The sequence below is a fragment of the Rhinatrema bivittatum genome, chromosome 5 (assembly GCF_901001135.1).
Source record: "Rhinatrema bivittatum chromosome 5, aRhiBiv1.1, whole genome shotgun sequence".
In the NCBI taxonomy this organism is placed as follows: Eukaryota; Metazoa; Chordata; class Amphibia; order Gymnophiona; family Rhinatrematidae; genus Rhinatrema; species Rhinatrema bivittatum.
In genome coordinates this window covers 252,737,161-252,756,631 of record NC_042619.1, presented here as the reverse complement: position 1 = coordinate 252,756,631, position 19,471 = coordinate 252,737,161, and the positions used below count along the sequence as shown (strand labels likewise).

At 50.1% G+C, this 19,471-nt stretch overlaps 1 protein-coding gene across 3 annotated transcripts in view; it reads left to right on the top strand.

Annotated features, from left to right (window-relative positions):
• XPO7 (exportin 7) overlaps window positions 1-19,471 on the top strand; it is a 314,334-nt gene that overhangs the window by 272,165 nt on the left and 22,698 nt on the right. Inside the window, exon 24 of one of the 3 annotated variants that reach the window (XR_003857049.1) lies at window positions 9,236-9,372. The exons of the other annotated variants lie outside the window; for them this stretch is intronic. The gene's annotated coding sequence lies outside the window, so the exon portion shown is untranslated. The remainder of the gene's footprint in view (window positions 1-9,235; window positions 9,373-19,471) is intronic. 3 annotated transcript variants of the gene reach the window in all.

Sequence of the window (19,471 nt, the reverse complement as noted above, 5' to 3'; positions counted from 1 at the left end):
CGCTCCCTGAAAAGTGTCCCATTCTGTATTCCATGGAATCCTCCAAAAATCATTGGGATCACCAGGATCCGGTTCTGAATCATAGTCTGAATCACTGTCTTCTTAGATGTACTCTTTTCCTCCCTTCTCTTTTTCTCCTTGCTCTTACTCTCGGCCAACTGCATATGCCAGACCTTGCTCTGCAGCTCAATGAGATCTTTTTCTGGCCTGTCCTGTTTGTCCTTATACTGTTTACAGTAGTGTGGGATATGAGAGCTCATTTCAGCCTGTGGTTTTTCTTCCATCCCAACCAAATTCTCTAAACATTTAACTGGGGCTGGTAAACTGTTCTTAAGAGCCTGATAAAATGAGAAGCATTCCAGGATCATCAAAACTTTTCTCAATCTGTCTATTTATTTATTTGTTGATTTTTATATACCGACATTCGTGGGAACATCATGCCAGTTTACATTGTAACAAATTAACAAGAGAATGAAATACAATAAACAGGGATGGGGAAGGGGGGAGCAGCAAAGGAGGAGGAGAGAGGACAGCAGTAGGAAGGATAGGGAAAGAGAGAAATTTGATAGGAACATTCGAAGAATATAAATTAACAATAGACAATATATGTACAGGTGGGCTGGTAGGTACCAGACCATTGATGGCAGTGAAAGGGAGAAGTGGGGGGGGGGGAGGGGAGGGAGGGACAGGGTAGGATAAGCTTAGAGTGGAGGAGTGGAACTTATAACACAGTATTTAGGAGTCTTTGCTTGGGGGAAGAAACACTGTATTTTGGAGTCTTTGCTTGGGGGGAAGAATGGGAGAGAAAAAGGAGAGGCAGATAGGAGGAGGGGAGAATGAGTCTAGCCCATTCTTCCTGATAGGTGATAAAAGCATGTAAATTCTGATCCTTAGGGTCCTACTGGCAAGCCGTCAGGCCCGAAAGATCTCGCTGGGTCAGAAACATAGCTTGGAGGGCAGCCCAGACCTTTGGTCTAAATGGATTAAAAGCAGCCCCATCATTTTCACCACTGGTCAAGCTAATATTACTCATGTCAGCCTTTCTAAAAACGGCATCTGCATCAACACCAAGTAATTTCTCCAGCAATGCCTTTATGTCCCCAATACATAACGTGGAACCCGTGGTATGGCACTCAAAATCGCCAATCCAAATACTAGCACTCTTCTCCAAAGGTTGCAGTTAATCAATAAGGGTGGCCAGATCAGTAAAACTCCAAGACATATTTCTTTGACATCTGAGATCTTGACTGTCGTTTACCAAATATCATGGGAAACGGTCCACTACTCTTTTTAGCATATTTCTCCCACACTTTTAATCCCTCTATCATATATTTCATGTACATTGAGGGCATGCCACACCACCAGTGATACACAAATGGGCAGTATTCATGTGATTCACTTCAAATGAGCCTTTCCTAGCGTGTAGCCAGATGGACTCAGAACAAATGGGTATAGTGTGCTCGTGCTAGCAGTTGGAGACGGATCTGACGTCAGCACGGGTACATATACCCCCACATGAAGTGAAGCAACTCAGTAATTTCCGTCTCCAAAGCAGTTTGGAGTGCCTGCTCGCTCGCTGAGCGTGTTTTCCAATACTACTTTCTACTTTCCAAAATTTCTCAGAAGACGAGCCCCGCACTCCTGCGGTGATACCCTCGGGTCCCTCCCCCAGTCGAGTTTCCCGAGGTGATTTCTGTGGTCCCTCGGAGGTAAGAGCCTCGGTCCGGTGGCCAGTTCGCGGCAGGGATCTAGCCCCCGAGCGAGAAGGGCTTGGGCCTGGCTGAGAGGCGCCTCGGTCCCGGCGTGGACTTGGCCCCGAGCAAGACGAGTTCGGCGGCTTAGAGGCAGCAGGTGCACTTCCTCGAGCGTGGTGGTGAAGGTATTTCCCCTCTCCCCCCGCAGCCGGAGACCACCCGGGTTACAGCCGGGAAGCGCCGAGGATCAGATAAGGCGTACATCTCTTACTTTTGGTCTCCGAGGTACGAGGATCGGTGGTGTTGCCTGCATGCGGCACGCCGTGGAGGTCGCCATTTTGTCTGCCTTGTTCAGGTATTGAGCGCCCACAGATAGGCGCACACGGATAAGCGCCTGTGGATAGGCGCATAACACAGCATATATATTGCTAAGCGTATGTTATTGAGCGCATATTGTTTATTATTGAGCGCATATTGCTGTATGCATATTACTGAGCGCATATTGTTTATTATTGAGCGCATATTGTTTATTATTGAGCGCATATTGCGGAACGCATATTATTGAGCGCATATTGTTTTATTGAGCGCATATTGCTGTATGCATATTACTGAGCGCATAGTTTATTATTGAGCGCATATTGCTGAACGCATATTATTGAGCGCATATTGTTTATTATTGAGCTCATATTGCTGAACGCATATTATTGAGCGCATATTGTTTATTATTGAGCGCATATTGCTGTACGCATATTACTGAGCGCATATTGTTTATTATTGAGCGCATATTGCTGAACGCATATTATTGAGCGCATATTGTTATTGGGCTCATATTATTGAGCGCATATCGCTGACAGCATAAGCGCCGGCACCCTGCATTCGCAAGACGCAATGGAACACTTAAACGCCCCGGCGTCTCCAGAGGTGGCACCTCCTGAGTCCGGCGTGAAAGCTCTTGGCCTGTGCCAGCTTAGAGCCACGCAGAGCGAGGAGCCAGACTCCCTTTGTGCCCAATGTGAGGAGGCCGTGGGAGCCTCGGGCCAGGACCAGTCTCAACCGAGGTTTACCGACAGTTCCCCAGGGGCCACCCCGGACCTAGCGGGCCGTCTCGAACAGCCAGGAATCCCGGGGGACCTGGTACCCCGACGGCTGGAGACCGCTTCCATTTCATGCGGACCCTGATGTCTCGGAGGACGAGTCCGAACCCCCCGAGGAGGGGGACCTTCCCTCGGGGATAGAGCCATATCGAACTATGAGGCGGTTCTTTCCCAAGGAAGATCTCTCCGACCTGGTTTCTCAGTGCCTGACGGAGTTGGCTATTCCAGGCCCCAGCACCATGGAGGCGTCTACGCAGAACCCCCTGCTGGAGGGTCTTCGTCCCACAGCCCGCCATTTCCCCTTCCTGCAAGCGGCACAACAACTGATAGATTTGGAGTGGAATGCGCCGGAGGCCTCGTTCAAAGGGGGTCTGGCCCTGTCCGGCATGTACCCCCTGGACCCGGCAATTAAGGATATGCTGGCGTGCCCTAAGGTGGACGCCTTGGTTAGCGCTGTGGTCAAGCGCACTATCATTCCAGTGGAGGGGGGGGGGCGGCCCTCAAGGAAGCTCATGACCGACGCCTGGACGCCATCCTGAAACAAACCTTTGAGGTGGCAGCTCTGTCTCTGCGAATCGCAACCTGCTGCACAGTGGTGACGCGTTCCTGTTTGTCACAGGTCCGGAACAATGCTCCGGCAGCGGACATGGAGTCAGCTCTCTCGTTCCTTACGGATGCCGCCTCCGACCTAGTCCGTACAACAGCCAAGGGGGTCTCATCCTTAGTAGCAGCCAGGAGGCAGCTCTGGATTCGGAATTGGTCAGCCGATGCTCCTTCTAAGACACGTCTCACTAGAATGCCGTTCAAGGGTTCTCTCCTGTTCAGCAGCGACCTAGATAAACTGGCCAGCACATGGGGCGCCTCTCCAGTACCTCGACTGCTGGAAGACAGGTCCAAGAGGAACCAGCGCATCTTTCCGAGGCCCTCCAGAGGTAGAAGCTCCCAACGCTTCACTCCCTATAGGAGTCGCTACCAGGCACCTTGTCCTCAGGCCAGGAACCAGACCTTTCGGACCAAGCAACGCAAGAGGGGAGCCGGCTCAGGGTCAGGTCCCGGCCGCGCCTCACAATGAGAATCAGCCGATCCATCCGGGGGACAGAGCCATAGGGGGCAGGTTAACCCTCTTCTACCCCAGATGGGTCGAGATTACGTCGGACCAGTGGGTCCTCGCCATCATCCGAGAGGGCTATTATCTGGACTTCCATCACACCCCTCCGGACAGGTTTGTGGAGTCTCCGTGTCCAATCCACAAGAAGGAGGCATTAGAAAGTTACCCTGGTGAGGCTCCTGTCCTTGAAAGCCATAATCCCAGTACCTGCATGGGAAATGATTCTGGGCACTATTCCATTTATTTCATGGTACCCAAGAAAGAGGGCACTTTCCGGCCCGTATTAGACCTCAAGTCAGTCAACCGATACTTAAGGGTCCCGAGGTTTCGCATGGAAACTCTGCGCTCAGTCAAGACCGCAGTACAGCCAGGGGAGTTCCTCACGGCCTTAGACTTGTCAGAAGCCTACCTGCATATCCCGATCCATCAGGATCATCAGCGTTACCTACGCTTCAAGGTTCTGGGACGAAACTTCCAATTCCAGGCTTTGCCCTTCGGGTTAGCCACAGCACCGCGGACCTTCACCAAGGTGATCATAGTGGTAGCAGCGGCGCTCAGACGGGAAGGAATCCTTGTCCATCCTTACCTAGACGATTGGCTGATCAGGGTGAAATCCCGAGAGGAGAGCCATCGGGCAACCAACAGAGTGATCGCCCTTCTGGAAAGCCTGGGATGGGTAGTCAACCTAAGCAAGGGTTGCCTACAGCCTTCCCAATCACTGGAATACCTGGGAGTCCAGTTCGACACCCAGGCAGACAAAGTCAGTCTCACCACCAAGAGAAGATTAAAACTCCAGATGCGTCTACGGTCCTTGATGGGAGCCAGCCGGCCCATAGCTTGGGATTATCTGCAGGTTCTCGGTCTCATGGCATCCACCCTGGAAGTGGTACCCTGGGCGCGGGCCCATATGAGACCACTACAACGCTCCCTTCTCTCTCGATTGAGCCCACGCTTCCGGAATTACTCCGTGCATCTACCTCTACCAGCCAGAATGCGGACCCAGCTATAGTGGTGGTTGCAGTCCGACCACACGAGCAGGGGGTCGAAGATGTCCTCCCCCACGTGGACTCTGCTCACCACAGATGCCAGCCTGAGCGGATGGGGAGCACACTGCGAAGAGCTCACCGCCCAAGGGCGGTGGAACAGAGAAGAGTCGGGGTGGAACATCAACCGTCTAGAGGCACGGGCAGTCCGGTTAGCCTGCCTGCGATTTGCTCACAGACTGCGGAACAGAGCAGTCAGAGTGATGTCCGACAACGCCACCACGGTGGCATACATCAACCGACAGGGCGGAACCAGAAGCCGACAGGTGTCCCTAGAGATAGCCCCGCTGATGGCTTGGGCAGAGGCGAATCTCCAGGACATCTCCGCCGTCCACATTACCGGAAGGGACAACACCGCGGCAGACTTCCTCAGCAGGGAAAGCCTAAATCCGGGAGAATGGCAGCTGTCCCCCACAACCTTCCAGATGATTGTGGATCAGTGGGAGACTCTGGACATGGACCTACTAGCGGACAGGTCCAATGCTCAAGTACCCAGATACTTCAGCCGCAAGCGAGATCCGTTCTCTCACGGGATCGACGCCCTGGTTCAGCCATGGCCTCCAGGGACCCTGCTATATGCCTTTCCTCCGTGGCCCCTGCTGGGCGCCCTTATACACAAGATTCAGAGGCACAGGGGCCTAGTTCTTCTAGTGGCACCAGACTGGCCAAGAAGACCCTGGTACTCGGACATGAGAAGACTATTGACAGGGGAGCCTCTTCCCCTGCCTCCGCTCAGGGACCTGCTACGTCAAGGTCCCATCCTCCACGAGGATCCAGCTCAATTCTCTCTTACTGTCTGGCCATTGAGAGGGCTAGACTGAAGAAAAGAGGTTACTCAGAGGCAGTGATAGATACACTCCTCCGAGCGCGCAAGTTTTCCACATCCCTCACCTACATAAGGATCTGGAGAGTATTTGAAGCCTGGTGCGACACTCATGGCACCAATCCACATGCGACCACAATCCCTATTGTTCTGGATTTCCTGCAGGATGGGCTTCAGAAGGGTCTCTCCCTCAGCTCCATCAAGGTTCAGGTGGCTGCGCTGTCCTGCTACGGTCCCAGGAGGGATGGCAAGACCATTGCCACGCACCCAGATGTTTCCCGCTTCCTGAAAGGAGTCAAGCACATTCGTCCGCCACTGAGGTGGCCAGTGCCCCTGTGGGACCTCAACATAGTTTTGGATTTCCTTGCGGGATCCACCTTCAGACCCCTCCGGGGCCTGTCTCTCCGTTCTCTAACTTTGAAGATGGTTTTCTTGCTGGCTGTGTGTTCAGCACGCCGCATCTCAGAGCTACAAGCGCTGTCCTGCCGTGATCCCTTTCTCAGAATCACTCCTGAGGCTATCCATCTTCGCATGGTTCCCTCCTTTTTACCTAAAGTAGTCTCACAATTTCACCTCAACCAAACCATATCCTTGCCAACCACGGCGGGTTTGAAGAAATCAGAAGAAGGGCGTTTGCTACGCCATCTCGACATCGGCAGATTGCTGCCCAGATACCTGGAAATGACAGAAGCAGTACGAAAGACGGACCATCTGTTCGTCCTTCACAGCGGGAAGAAACAAGGAGAAATGGCCTCACGGCCCACCATCGCCCGCTGGATCAAAGAAGTTATCAGAGCGTCCTACGTAGAGGCCGGGAAGTCACCGCCTCTGCAGGTCAAGGCTCATTCTACCAGAGCGCAGGCGGCCTCTTGGGCAGAATCTAGGATGCTGTCGCCCGCGGGAGATATGTAAGGTGGCGACATGGTCCTCCCTCCATACCTTTTCCAGATTTTACCGTCTGGATGTCCAGGCCAGGGAGGACACAGCATTTGTGAGGGCAGTCCTACGCGGTCCTCAGGCAGCCTCCCGCCCGGTTCGGGAGTAGCTTTTGTACATCCCACTTGTTCTGAGTCCATCTGGCTACACGCTAGGAAATGTTGAGATTACTTACCTGATAATCTCCTTTTCCTTAGTGTAGACAGATGTACTCAGCATCCCGCCCGGCTGCCAGTATACAGGGGTTTCACCGATTCAAGGTAAGCCTTATCACTTCTTACATGAGTGCGTCCACTCTACCAGGTGTAGACGTCTTCCGGTTGGGAACGCTGGCGGTCTCCAGCTACTATCAATCGGTCAGGGGAATCCTGTTTCACTAATTCATCGATCGGTCAGTACACATATATCCATAACAGCTTTTGCAAGGAAGATTACTGAGTTGCTTCACTTCCTGTGGGGGTATATGTACCCGTGCTGACGTCAGATCCGTCTCCAACTGCTAGCACGAGCACACTATACCCACTTGTTCTGAGTCCATCTGTCTACACTAAGGAAAAGGAGATTATCAGGTTAGTAATCTCAACAATGCTGGGGATATGGGGTCATCTGAATTCCTATAGTTTCAGTCCATCCTGCCAAATTATCCACCCAGGGGTCAAGAAAATGACTGTTCACCTTTAGCCACTATTTCTTTGGGGCTTTGGTACCCGACTCTCTGGACAAAAGTTGCAGGTCCCAAAGATATCCCCCTGTCCATCAAGATTTTCTCTCAATCTCTGTCCCATTATTAAGTTGGAATCTCCCCCCTCTCGTCTACGTTCTTAGGATGTATAGCATCAGAAAAATATGCTGACGGGTCACTTATATCCCATGTTTTCAAGGCCCCAGAGACATGTGTGCATGGCACAGTTTGGGCTGGATTTACTGCTGCTTTATGGGCCATTTGGGGTGTTAAAACCGGGGGTTCTGGCGTGACTGAACCAACAGGAGGTGGGTCTGGTTTAAAACCATCCGCAACATCTCCCATACCATCCCTGGGCTGCAGCAATACACAATAAAGCCTAGATGTCCCCCATATGTCCTTTCTTCAGAGGGCGGGGGCTTATCGCCTTGGACGGAAGACTGTCTAGTATTATTTTTCTGCTCTTTTTGCCATAAGTCAAAAAATTGAAGGTGTTTATTCAGTGATAGTCCCTTTATTTTGTTTTTTATTAAAACAGCTGGGTCTAAGATTCCAGCTTGTGGCCAATCAACAAATGAACTCTTTTTACTTTACACCATTTATCTCTATATTTCGTGATTTCTTTCTAAAGTGAAGGATTACTCCTATAAACTATTTCTAATGGAGGTGACATACTTTGTCCACACATGAACAATATTAAGTACTTAGTATGTTGCAACTTTAAAGAAAAGTGATCCCCTCCTAGAATCCTTCAGTTGGGTCCCATCCATTCCAACGAACTGGTTATCCTCTGTCCGTCGAAGTCCGACAGGTCCTACACATTCCTCTGACCACAGGAGGTCGTGGACAGGATGCACATCACTCCTTGACCAAATGCGTTTTCACCAAAAATCAAGTCGGTTCACCAATTGTTTAGCCCACCTTCTGTCTCACCTCTGAGGTAAAAGTATTAGAAGGCTGCTTTGAGCTAAACCTTCGAGGAGTTTGTCCCTGGTTTGTCTTGTTTCTTTTTCTTTTAATGTGTTTCCTTACCTGAGTCTTGATGGCAGGAAGAGATAAACCACTTAAACATTAAATTTAAATGTTTGATTTGAGTTAAAATTTATTTAATAGCAAGCATAAAGGAAAAGAAATCATTTAAATCTCAAGCAGTGAGCAGCATATAATTTTTTTTGCTATTCAAATGTAAAGAATATTTTATCAAAGCTTCACACTCTCTTCCTGGGTAGAACTGGTCAAAATCCTGCAAAATGCTAGGTAATTGAAAACAGTTCTACGATTTCTCGTATGTATCCTCTTATCTTATATTCTATCTGTGTAAGTGACTGGCTATACATACCATGCCTGCCTTGTACCCCTCCAGCTAGTCATTCTGATTTCCAACTGTTGACTACATCCTTTTCTTAAGCACTTTGCTCTTAAGTTTCATTTTCCTAGAAGTAATGTGTTTTTAGTTTCTTGATCTCCAGAGATCCTATACAGGCCGGTATCCCAGTATACTTATGTCCTCCAGATTCTCTTCCTGCCCTCTAGCAACTGCTTATACCTGGATCTGGTGTTTGTTCACTTTCTGCCTCATTATGTGTCCATGCTGGCCAGGCCCTGTCACAGTTCAGAAATTCAGACTCCTCTTCTAAGGAGCCAGTCTCACAGATTTCTACATACTGCATTCCTTGGTAAGGATCAATTGTCTTGATATACATGCTTCTGACAAGCATTCTGAAAATGAATTGGCAGAAGAAAAATTAAAAAAAAAAAAACTTTAGCAGAACAGAGAGGGTCTTGGACCGATCTGGCTGGACTCAAGAAAAGGAATTATCAGGTAAGAATTAATTTCTCCTTCTTCTTCATCCAGCCAGACCAGTCCAGATGTATGGGATTACCCAGCCTTCCCTCTGCTAGTGGGACACTGCCAAACCTGCTCTCAACACTCCTGAACCAAAAGAGGCGGCCTCGATGGCTTGGACATCGAGACAACAGAGCTTTAAAAAGGTATGCAAAGCAGATCAAGTTGTCGGCCTGCCTGTGAAACTGCCTGCCCTCTGGTAGCGTAGGCTCCCAAATCCTAGGAAGCAGCAATCCCTTCTTTATGAAATTTGCACCTGTTACTTCCTTAATCCAACGGGTTATCGAAACCTTTTGAGCTGTCCCACCCTTCCTGGGACCACTGAACAGAACAAAGATAATCCAAAGTTCTGAAACCGTTAGTGGCCTTCAAATACTGAAGAATAACCCTCTTAACATCCAGATGATGAAGCTGTGCATTCTTCTTTCTACACAAATCCCTACGAAAGGAAGGAAGACATACTATTTAGTTAAGATGACAGGGGACTTCCGGCGATGACGTAGCTTGAGGGGGAAGCAGGGGGATTGAGCTCCGCGGCCCCGCTCCCTAATAACCGAAACTTTACCTAATTTTGCCGCTCTTTTTCGCCCTCCATACCCCCGACCGTCAAGCAGAAGTGCTCCCACAGCCACGTTCCGCCGGGCGCGGGATGCACCAGACCGGCACTCGTGGACGTTGATCGCACCGACCGCGGGCAGTCAAAATGGCGGAGATGGCCTCCCCTGCAGAGCCTGTAATGGCTGCAATCTCGGAGGAGGCGTTACAAAAAATTTCGCAACGGGTAACAGATGCCCTCGATAGCCGGCTGATCAAGCTCCAAACTGCAATAGAGGATGTAAAGTCGTCTGTGGAGGGGCATTCTAAGAGACTTGATATGGCTGAAAACACTCTCTCTGACCTGGGGGACCGGCTGGCCACCTCGGAGCGCCACGTGGCGGAGCTGCAAGGCAGGCAAAAAGAATTGCTGGCGAAGGTGGAGGAACAGGAGGACCGAGGCCGGAGAAATAACTTAAAGATTATTGGCCTGCCTGAGGCAGTTAAGGATGATGAGCTCAAAGCCCTGGTGGAGAGTTGGCTTCCCCGGCAGGTCGGGCTGGAGTTGGAGGAAGGAAGCATTCAATGTGAACGTGTGCATCAGGTAGGCCCGAGGGGCAAGGCCGGCCGAGGCCAGTCATGGCCCGGATACTCAACTGGGACCACAAAACCCAACTTTTAAGGGTATATTTATTTATTTTTTTTATTTAACTTCTTTTACTATACCGACACTCAAGACCAGGTCTTATCGTGCCGGTTTACATTAAAACATGGGGAAACCAATTAACGTATAAGTAGAAATGAGAAGTTACATTAAAACAGGGAGAGTAAAAACATGGATGTTGGAAGATAGGACAGAATTAAACTATAACAGCAATGGGAGATCAAGAATCAAACAATAAGTTAACAAAATTACAAACTATAAATTAGCACAAAACAATAAATTAGTAATACAGAAACATGGATTATAATCAGCAGATATATACTTGGTATATCGGCAGAAGGAGAAGTTAGAACACTCTGGCTGCAGACTACTGGTTATTTACTGTTTCTTGAATCCCCACGACCTAGGCTGGGAGGTCGAGGGGACCCTTTGAGGTCTGCTTCTCGGGGCTCCATGGGGCTTCGAGACATAACTATCAATTTCACGATTTCCTATGGCACAAGTTAAAGTGATTTCTTTGAACGTGGCTGGCGTCCACTCCCCAATAAAATGCACCAAATTAAATGCGCTGTTTAAACGCCTGAAGGCGCAGGTGGCATTCTTACAGGAAACTCACCTGGGAGATGTGGAGCATGCCAAATTGAAGTATGATTGGGTGGGCCAATGTTATTACTCTTCCTATGGAAGGCGCAAGAGGGGAGTTGCCATCCTTGTGCATAGAAATTTGCCATTCCATCTAACGCGCTCTTGTCAGGATGATGAAGGGCGCTATATTCTGGCGGCGGGCACGTTATACCAGCAGAAAATTGCATTTTGCAATGTCTGTGCCCCCAATGTGTATTCTCCAGGGTTCTTTGCCCATCTATTGCAACTGTTACTGGAATTCTCTGACTATCACTTGGTAGTGGGGGGGTGATTTTAATGTGGTGGCAAATAAAAACATAGATGTTAAACCCTCAAAAATTACTTCGGCAGTGGATTTGACTAAGGGCGTTAATTTACTATGTCAAGAACTGCATCTTTTAGATGCGTGTAGGGTTCTCCATCCCCAGGACAGGGATTTCACCTTTTACTCTAATCCGCATAATACATATTCAAGATTAGATTATTTATTGGTCTCCGAACGATGCTTCCCCCAACTGGAAGAGGCTACTATAGGGACCATTGCCCTGTCTGATCATGCCCTGGTTACTATTACCCTGTGTTGGGGGCGTGGCCCACAGGGGTTCTGCATCGTCATCCTCGGAGCCAGAGAAAGACTGGGCTGAGCACCCTGGGAAGCATCGCTACCGGCACAGGAATGGCATCAGCCTTGACCTAGCATCCTCCGAAGAGGCCCTGGAGTGAGGAGCCCCCATCCTCCTCTGGACCCGGGAGCCCAAGGCGTTCCCCACCAGTGATGGGCACTGAGCCCCTATGGACTCCCATGCACACTCCGGTGACGCCTAGCCTGCCGCCTCCTTCAGAGTTGGTTCTCTCCACACCCTCGTTCCAGGAGGAGTTGGACAGCATGGACCAACAGGCAGTGCTCAACGCCCTTTGGGGTTTTCAGTCGCCACCGACACCGGTTCCCATACTGGCATCAGAACCAGCAACTCCATTTTGGCACCCCTTCTGGAAATGTTGGACGTCCTCCTTGGTACTCTGTCAATGCAGCCCGTACCAGCCAGGCCTCTGGTGCCCAGCCAACCACCAGTATCTCCTCCAGTCTCGATCCCGGGCTCCTCGGAGGAGGAAGATGCGGCGGGACCACTGATGCCTGATCCCGTAACCGTACTATCGGGCCTTCCGGTGCCCTGGCATCCCTCTCAGGTCCCAGTGCCGGTGCCGGCACCATCATCGTTGGTGCCGCCTCACCGCCCATCGGTGCCTGCGCCCCATACTCTGGGGTTGACTCTCTCCTTGACCCAGGCACCTCCCTGGTGAGGAAGAGGCCCCCGAAGACCCATGGAGTGACGGCTCCTTGGATCATTCTTTGGAGGTTTCTGAGGACCTTCTTTCAGAACCTTCTCCCCCAGAGGAGAAACTACGCTCACCCCCGAAAGACCTCTCATTTGCTAGCTTCATAAGGGAAATGGTGGAAACAATACCCTTCCAACTTGCAACAGAGGAAGATGCCCGCCACAAGATGTTGGAGGTCCTGCAGTTTGTGGCGCTCCAAAAGAGGTCATGGCTTTCCCAGTCCATAAGATTCTCCTAGACCTCCTGAACCGTCTCTGGGAACATCCTATTACTTTGACGTGGGACTGTTTGCTATATTAGATGAATATTACTCTGCAATTTGTTTCATGACTAGAGATATGGGATTGTTTCCTAAGGATCATAAAGAACTATAAAGGAATACCTATTCATTCGCTCCATTTATCCGAGGAGATACTGACACATGGGGTTAGTGAGTCAGCTCCAGGTGGTTTATTTTTAAGAAAAATTTTGAAACATAAAAATATATCTTAAAAAAGGAGTCAACAATTAAATAAAGTAAATGAACCATAACCAGATTGAGTTTGATTGAAATACAAACTCAGAGTGTGGGTCCTACAAACAATGTATTGGTATTGCTGTATATGTGGTTACAATTGAAAAGAAAACATTTTGACCAGTGAAACCTACTGTTTTTTGTGAGTGTGGCCAACTCAAGGATCACCATGAGACCCTGCATCAGCTCTCCACTACCACTGATACCCCCTCAGTGGCCCTACACTGTCCACATAGGGACACCAGGAAACAGTTCTACAAATCACGGAGATACTACTCCCCAGCATCCCATGCTCGTACAACTCAGCCCTCTCAACGAGGCCATCCTCGCCAACAGAGAGGGCACAGTCAGCCTCCTCAGCCTAGCCCTGCAGCTGGATTTTGACTCACATCCAGACAACAGAATCCAACACGCCCCCCCCCCCCCTGCAGCAGCCAACCCACCTGTCGGAGATGGTCTCTGCCGCTTCGCCAGGAATTGGATACCTGTCACCACCGACCAATGGGTATTGTCCATCATAGCCCACGGTTACCACCTCAATCTTCTCGTAGTGCCGCCAGACTCCCCACCTTCTCCATCGTGGAGTCTGGTCGATCACACAGTGGTCCTTGAGTTAGAACTCTCAGCCCTGCTACAGTCAGAGCCGTGGAACTGGTTTCCCGGACCCAGCAAGGCCAAGGGTTCTACTCATGCTATTTTCTCATCCCAAAAAAGACAAGTGGCCTCAGTCCTATCCTCGACCTTTGAGCCTTAAACAGGTTCCTGCGCAGAGAGTGGTTCAGAATGATGTCCTTGGGCACTCTACTCCCGCTACTGAGCAGGGGGAATGGCTCTGCTCTCTGGATCTACCTGACGCTTATGCACATATTGCAATTTTCCCACCTCATCGCAGATATCTGCGATTCGTCATGGGTCACAGTCACTTCCAGTACAGGGTTCTTCCCTTTGGGCTCGCCTCCGCGCCACGGGTATTCACAAAGTGCCTGGCAGTTGTCAGAGCACAGTTGCACCGAAGCGGCGTACATGTATTCCCATGTCTGGACAATTGGCTCATCAAGAGCTAGTCTAAGGAGGGAGTCCTTCACTCCCTCCACTTAACCTTACAACTCCTTCAGTCACTGGGTTTCCTGATCAACTACCCGAAATCCCACTTGACTCCATGTCAAAAACTGTCATTCATTGGTGCAGACCTGGACACGACTCTGGCCAAGGCGTGCGTTCCCAATGAACGCATAACCACCCTGGCCAACCTGGCGGCCACCAGCGTACGATCTCTGCCCACCTGCTCCTCATGTTGTTGGGGCACATGGCATCATTCTCCATGTCACCCCAATTGCCCGCCTGGCCATGAGTCACATAGTGGACCTGCGATCTCAGTGGAGCCAAGCCTCTCAAAAACTCTCGGCACGGGTCCACATAACCACTCCACTCCGGCTCTCCCTCGCCTGCTGGATGTAGAAATCCAACTTGAACAAAGGGCATCCTTTTCAGCCCCCGGCTGCTCAAATAACTTTGACTACCAATGCCTCCAACCTGGGCTGGGGCTCCCATGTCAACAGCCTCCACACACAAGGGATGTGGTCAAGAGACGAGGCGGCCTGCCAGATCAATTTCCTGGAACTCCGGGCGATGCAGTATGCCTGTTAGGCATTCCAGGACTGCCTGTCCAACAAGGTCATCCTGATCCAGACGGACAACCAGGTAGCCATGTGGTACCTCAACAAACAGGGGGGCACAGGCTCTTACCTGCTCTGCCAAGAGGCGGCACAGATTTGGGCCTGGACCCTGTCGCGTTTCATGCTCTTGCGAGCCACCTATCTGGCAAGCACACAGAGTGTAGTGGCAGACTGCCTTAGCCGGACATTCCAGCCCACGAGTGGACTCTGAATCCCTGTGTGACAACCAGGATCTTCCGCTGGTGGGATCAGCTGGATGTCTATCTCTTTGCATCCTCGTAGAACCAGAAGGTGAACCGATTCTGCTCCCTACAGGGGGGATAGAAGGACACCACCCGTGGATGCCTTCGCCCACTCCTGGAGCATGGGTTTGTTATATGCATACCCTCCGATTCCACTAATAACAAAGACTCTCGTGAAGCTACAGCAGGACCGAGGCTCCATGATTTTCATAGCCCCGCGTTGGCTGCGTCAGGTCTGGTTTCCCATCCTCCACGACCTCTGTTCAGGAACCCATACGCCTGGGCACCTCGCCCGACCTCATCACGCAGGATCAGGGCAGGCTACGCCACCCAAACCTCCGGTCCCTGTCAGACAGGATGTTGAAAGCCTGATACTTCAGCCCTTCAACCTTTCGGCCAATGTCTCGCAAGTCCTAGTAGCTTCGCGAAAGCCTTCCACTTGGCAGTCATATCAGGTGAAGTGGAAAAGGTTCTCCTCGTGATGCCCGCAAGAAGGCCTTGCCCCATGATGACCCTTTTGGACTACCTCTGGTGCCTTTCGGAGTCCGGTCTACAGACCAACTCAATTCAGATACATCTGAGTGCCATTAGCGCATACCACCGAGGGGTGGGTGATACCCCAATCTCGGTGCAATCCCTAGTGAAGCACTTCATGAGAGGCTTACTACAACTAAAGCCTCCGCTAAGCCCTCCTTTTGTGGCATGGGACCTCAACATAGTGTTGAAATGGTTCATGCGGCCTCCGTTTGAGCTCCTGCGAGTTCAAGCACTCATCACTTGGAAAGTCCTCTTCCTCGTGATGGTTACTTCTGCTTGCACCTTACACGAGGTTCTTCCACGACAGGGTGGTAATGCACACTCACCCCAAGCTCCTGCCTGAGGTAGTTACGGACGTCCACTTAAATCAGTCCATTGTTTTGCCCACTTTTTTCCCAAGACCACATTCTCATCCAGGTGAGCAGGCTCTGCATACCTTGGACTGCAAGCGTGCTCTCGCCTTTTATTTAGAGCGCACCGCAGCCCATAGACAGTCCACCCAACTCTTTGTCTCCTTCGATAAGAATAGACTAGGAGTTGCGGTGGGCAAGCTAGACCCTCTCTAATTGGTTGGAGGACGGTATTGCTTACTGCTACCAGCAAACAGGCCTTTCGCTAGAGAGCCGAGTAAAAGTGCACTCAGTGAGGGCCATGGCAGCGTCAATGGCACACTTCTATATGGCACAGCGTCCCTATTTCTGAAATCTGCAAGGCTGCGACGTGGAGTTCCCTTCACACCTTCGCAGCTCATTACTCTCTGGATAAGGATGGTCGGCAGGACAGCTTCTCTGGCCAGTCTGTCCTCCGTAATCTGTTTCCAGTGTAACAACCCAACTCTTCCTTCCTAGGGCCCCGTCTGGTGTTCAGGATGCCCCATTGTTTCCAACAGCACCCCTATTGTGCTTGTTGCACGTTATTAGGTGTCTGTTAGCCCAGGGTGTTCTGGAGCAGCCTGCAGCTTGCTGTTCATCCATCTGTGAGGACTAACATCCTGCTGTCCTGGGAGAATCACATGTTACAGGTAAGCAACTCTGCTGTCTCTGGTCTTTTCAGAGGCTTATCTGCATATTTCAATCTGGAAGGATCATCAGTGGTTTCTCAGATTTGCTGTTCTGGGGGGTCATTTCAAGTTTCAGGCTCTTCTGTGTGGTCTAGCTACTGCTTTGAGAACGTAAGGTTATGATGGTAGTGCTGGTGCATCCTTGCCTGAATGACTGTTTGATTCAAGTAAAGTCAGAAGAAGGTCAGTGGTCCACCTCCATGGTGATTCAGCTATTACAATGTCTAGGTTGGGTCATCAATTTTTCCAGGAGCCTAGAGTACCTGGGCGCTCATTTTAATACTTGGGAAGGAAAGGTGGTTCTAACAATGGACAAGATAGTCAAACTGCAGGGGCAAGTTCGCAAAATTCTGCAGATGAGGGCCCCATAGTCTGGGATTGCTATTAATTCTGGGGTTGATGGTGTTGAAATTCGGCTTGGTCCTTTAGATGGAGGTAGACATGAGGCTGCTGCAGAAAGCTCTGCTCTTGTATTGGAGCTCTGTCACATTATTATGTGCTCAGGCTGCCTCCCCAGTGGAGGCCAGGCTCAGTCTAGTGTAGTGGCTTTCAGTCCACAGTTTATCCAAGGGAATAGATCTGGAGATCATGGAATGGACAGTGGTAAACATGAGTGCCAATCTGGCTGGTTGGGCTACCAGAGGTAGCCCAACCTTGAGCTCCACTGCTCAAGGTTGCTGGAATGTGTCAGTCAGTTTAGTCCATCAACCTTTTAGAGATGAGGGCGATCAGAAGAGCCTTGCTGGAATTTCTTCCTCTAATCAATGGGAGAGCGGTGAGAGTGTTTTCAGACAATGTGGTATATAAATCAGCAAAGGAGGGACCAGGAGTCCAGCTGTGTCCCTGGAGCTGTGCCTCTTATTCCTTTGGGTGGAACATCATCTGAAGATTCTTTCGACATCTCACATTGCCAGTGTGTAGAGTGTTCAGGTGAGCTTCGTGAGTGGGCACATGCTGAATCCCTGGGAATAGGAACTGTTGGATGCAGTGTTCCTCATGATCTTATCCAGGTGGGGAGAGCCTTAGATGGATCTGATGGCAACAAGAAGAAATGCCAAGTGACCTTGGTTCTTCAGTTGAAGAAGGGAACTGGGGTTAGCTGGGGGAGGGACAGGAAGCTGTGTATGAGCTGTACAGCCCAAAGATAGCAGGAGGCACTCAGGGCCGTGGTGGAGCTCATCTCACCACGGCCCAGTTTGTGTGTGTCTGTCTGTGAGATCCTATGTGTGTGCATGCGTGTGTGTGTGTCTGTGTGAGAGCCCCTGGGTGAGTGGGTGAGAATGGGAGCTTGAATGCGTGGTATGTGGGTGAAAATGGGAGCCTGGGTGTGAGTCTGTATGTGCATAAGAATGGGAGGGGGGGGTGGACTAAGAGAGTCAGAGCTTGTGTGTATGTGAGCTTGTTTCAGAGGGAGAGCATATGAGAGTGAGAGCTTGTGTGTGTGAAGGGAGTCTGTGAGAGAAAGCAAGTTTGTGAGTATGATGGAGGAAGGGAAGAAGACGGTAAGAGAAGAGACACTGAAAAATTAGGAAATGAGCGACAAGGGAAAAATGGGAAAAAGAGACCAGGACCAACTGATTAGAAAAATACAAAGATCAGACAACAAAGGTAAAAAAAAAAAAAATTTAGATTTTAGCAATTTGAATATACCATCTTTGGGAATGTGCATTTCTTACATTTTTGTATTTTGCTTGCTCTTCAGTATTCCACTGTTCAGAGTCTAGTTTCTCAGGCTTTCTATTTTGGTTTTATCTGCATGCTTCTAATTTGTAGTCTCTTATTTCTATATTAGAGAAAGGTCGGTCTCTGTTTTGCTTGTGTGTGTGACTGAAGTGCAGTATAGTCCCGCTTGTGCTGTTGTTCCAGTAAGTGATGTATTAATGTTCTAGGGCCTGGTATAGTATTTGCATTGCTGCTTTTTCATAAGGTTGCTGTTATGACTATATGGTATGGCAAGGTTCTAGATGTCTCCTTCTTTACAGGAGTTTGTGTTAGTTCATAAAATAGCAGGGTTCCCTGTATGTACCCGGATCAGTCCAGACTCCTGGGTTTTGCCTCCCCGCCAGCAGATGGAGACAGAGAAATTTTAACGAACTCCATCCTATACCCCTGAGGTGCCACCTAGAGTCTGTCACTATTTCTCTGTCTCCAACAGATGGTGGAGGTGCAATCCCTGGAGTCTGGGTTTACTTACAGGCAGATACAGTACAGTGCGCTCAGACGGTATGCGCGCGCGATTCAGAAAGAAAAATGTACAGCCAAGCCGCACATTTTACTTTCAGAAATTAGCGCCGACCCAAAGGTCGGCGCTAATTTCTTCCGACACCGGGAAAGTGCACAGAAAAACAGTAAAAACTGCTTTTCTGTGCACCCTCCAACTTAATATCATAGCGATATTAAGTTGGAGGTCCCGTAGAGTAAAAAAAAGTTTAAAAAAAAAAAAATTGAATTCGGCCCGCGGCTGTCGGGCCGAAAACCGGACGCTAAATTTTGCCGGCGTCCAGTTTCCGAGCCCGTGGCTGTCAGCGGGCTCGAGAACCGACGCCAGCAAAATTGAGCGTCGGCTGTCAAACCCGCTGACAGCTGCCGCTCCTGTCCAAAAAGAGGCGCTAGGGACGCGCTAGTGTCCCTAGCACCTCTTTTTACCACCGGGCCTAATTTAAATAAATTAACTTACTGTATCGCGTGCACAGGCGAGTGTCCTGGGCGCTCGCCCGCTCTCCCGCGTTTTTTTACTGTATCCGCCCGTTAGTTGGTTTACTTAATTGGTTTGATTGTATAGGATTGGGTTAGCCACTACCAGAAGACGTGCTGGAACTGCTCAGGATACCTAAGGTGGATGCAGAAGTCTCCGCAGTCACTAAAAAGACCACCAATCCCGGTCACGGGAGCGACGGCCCTGAAAGATTTGTAGGACCAAAAGTTGGAGGTCCAGCTTAAGAAGATTTTTGAGACCTTGGCCCTGGAAGTATGGGCGGCCATGTACAGCAGTTTTGCTCTGCATGCGAGCCTGCATTCGGTTCAACATTTGCAATCTGTGGCGTCCCTTTCAGAGG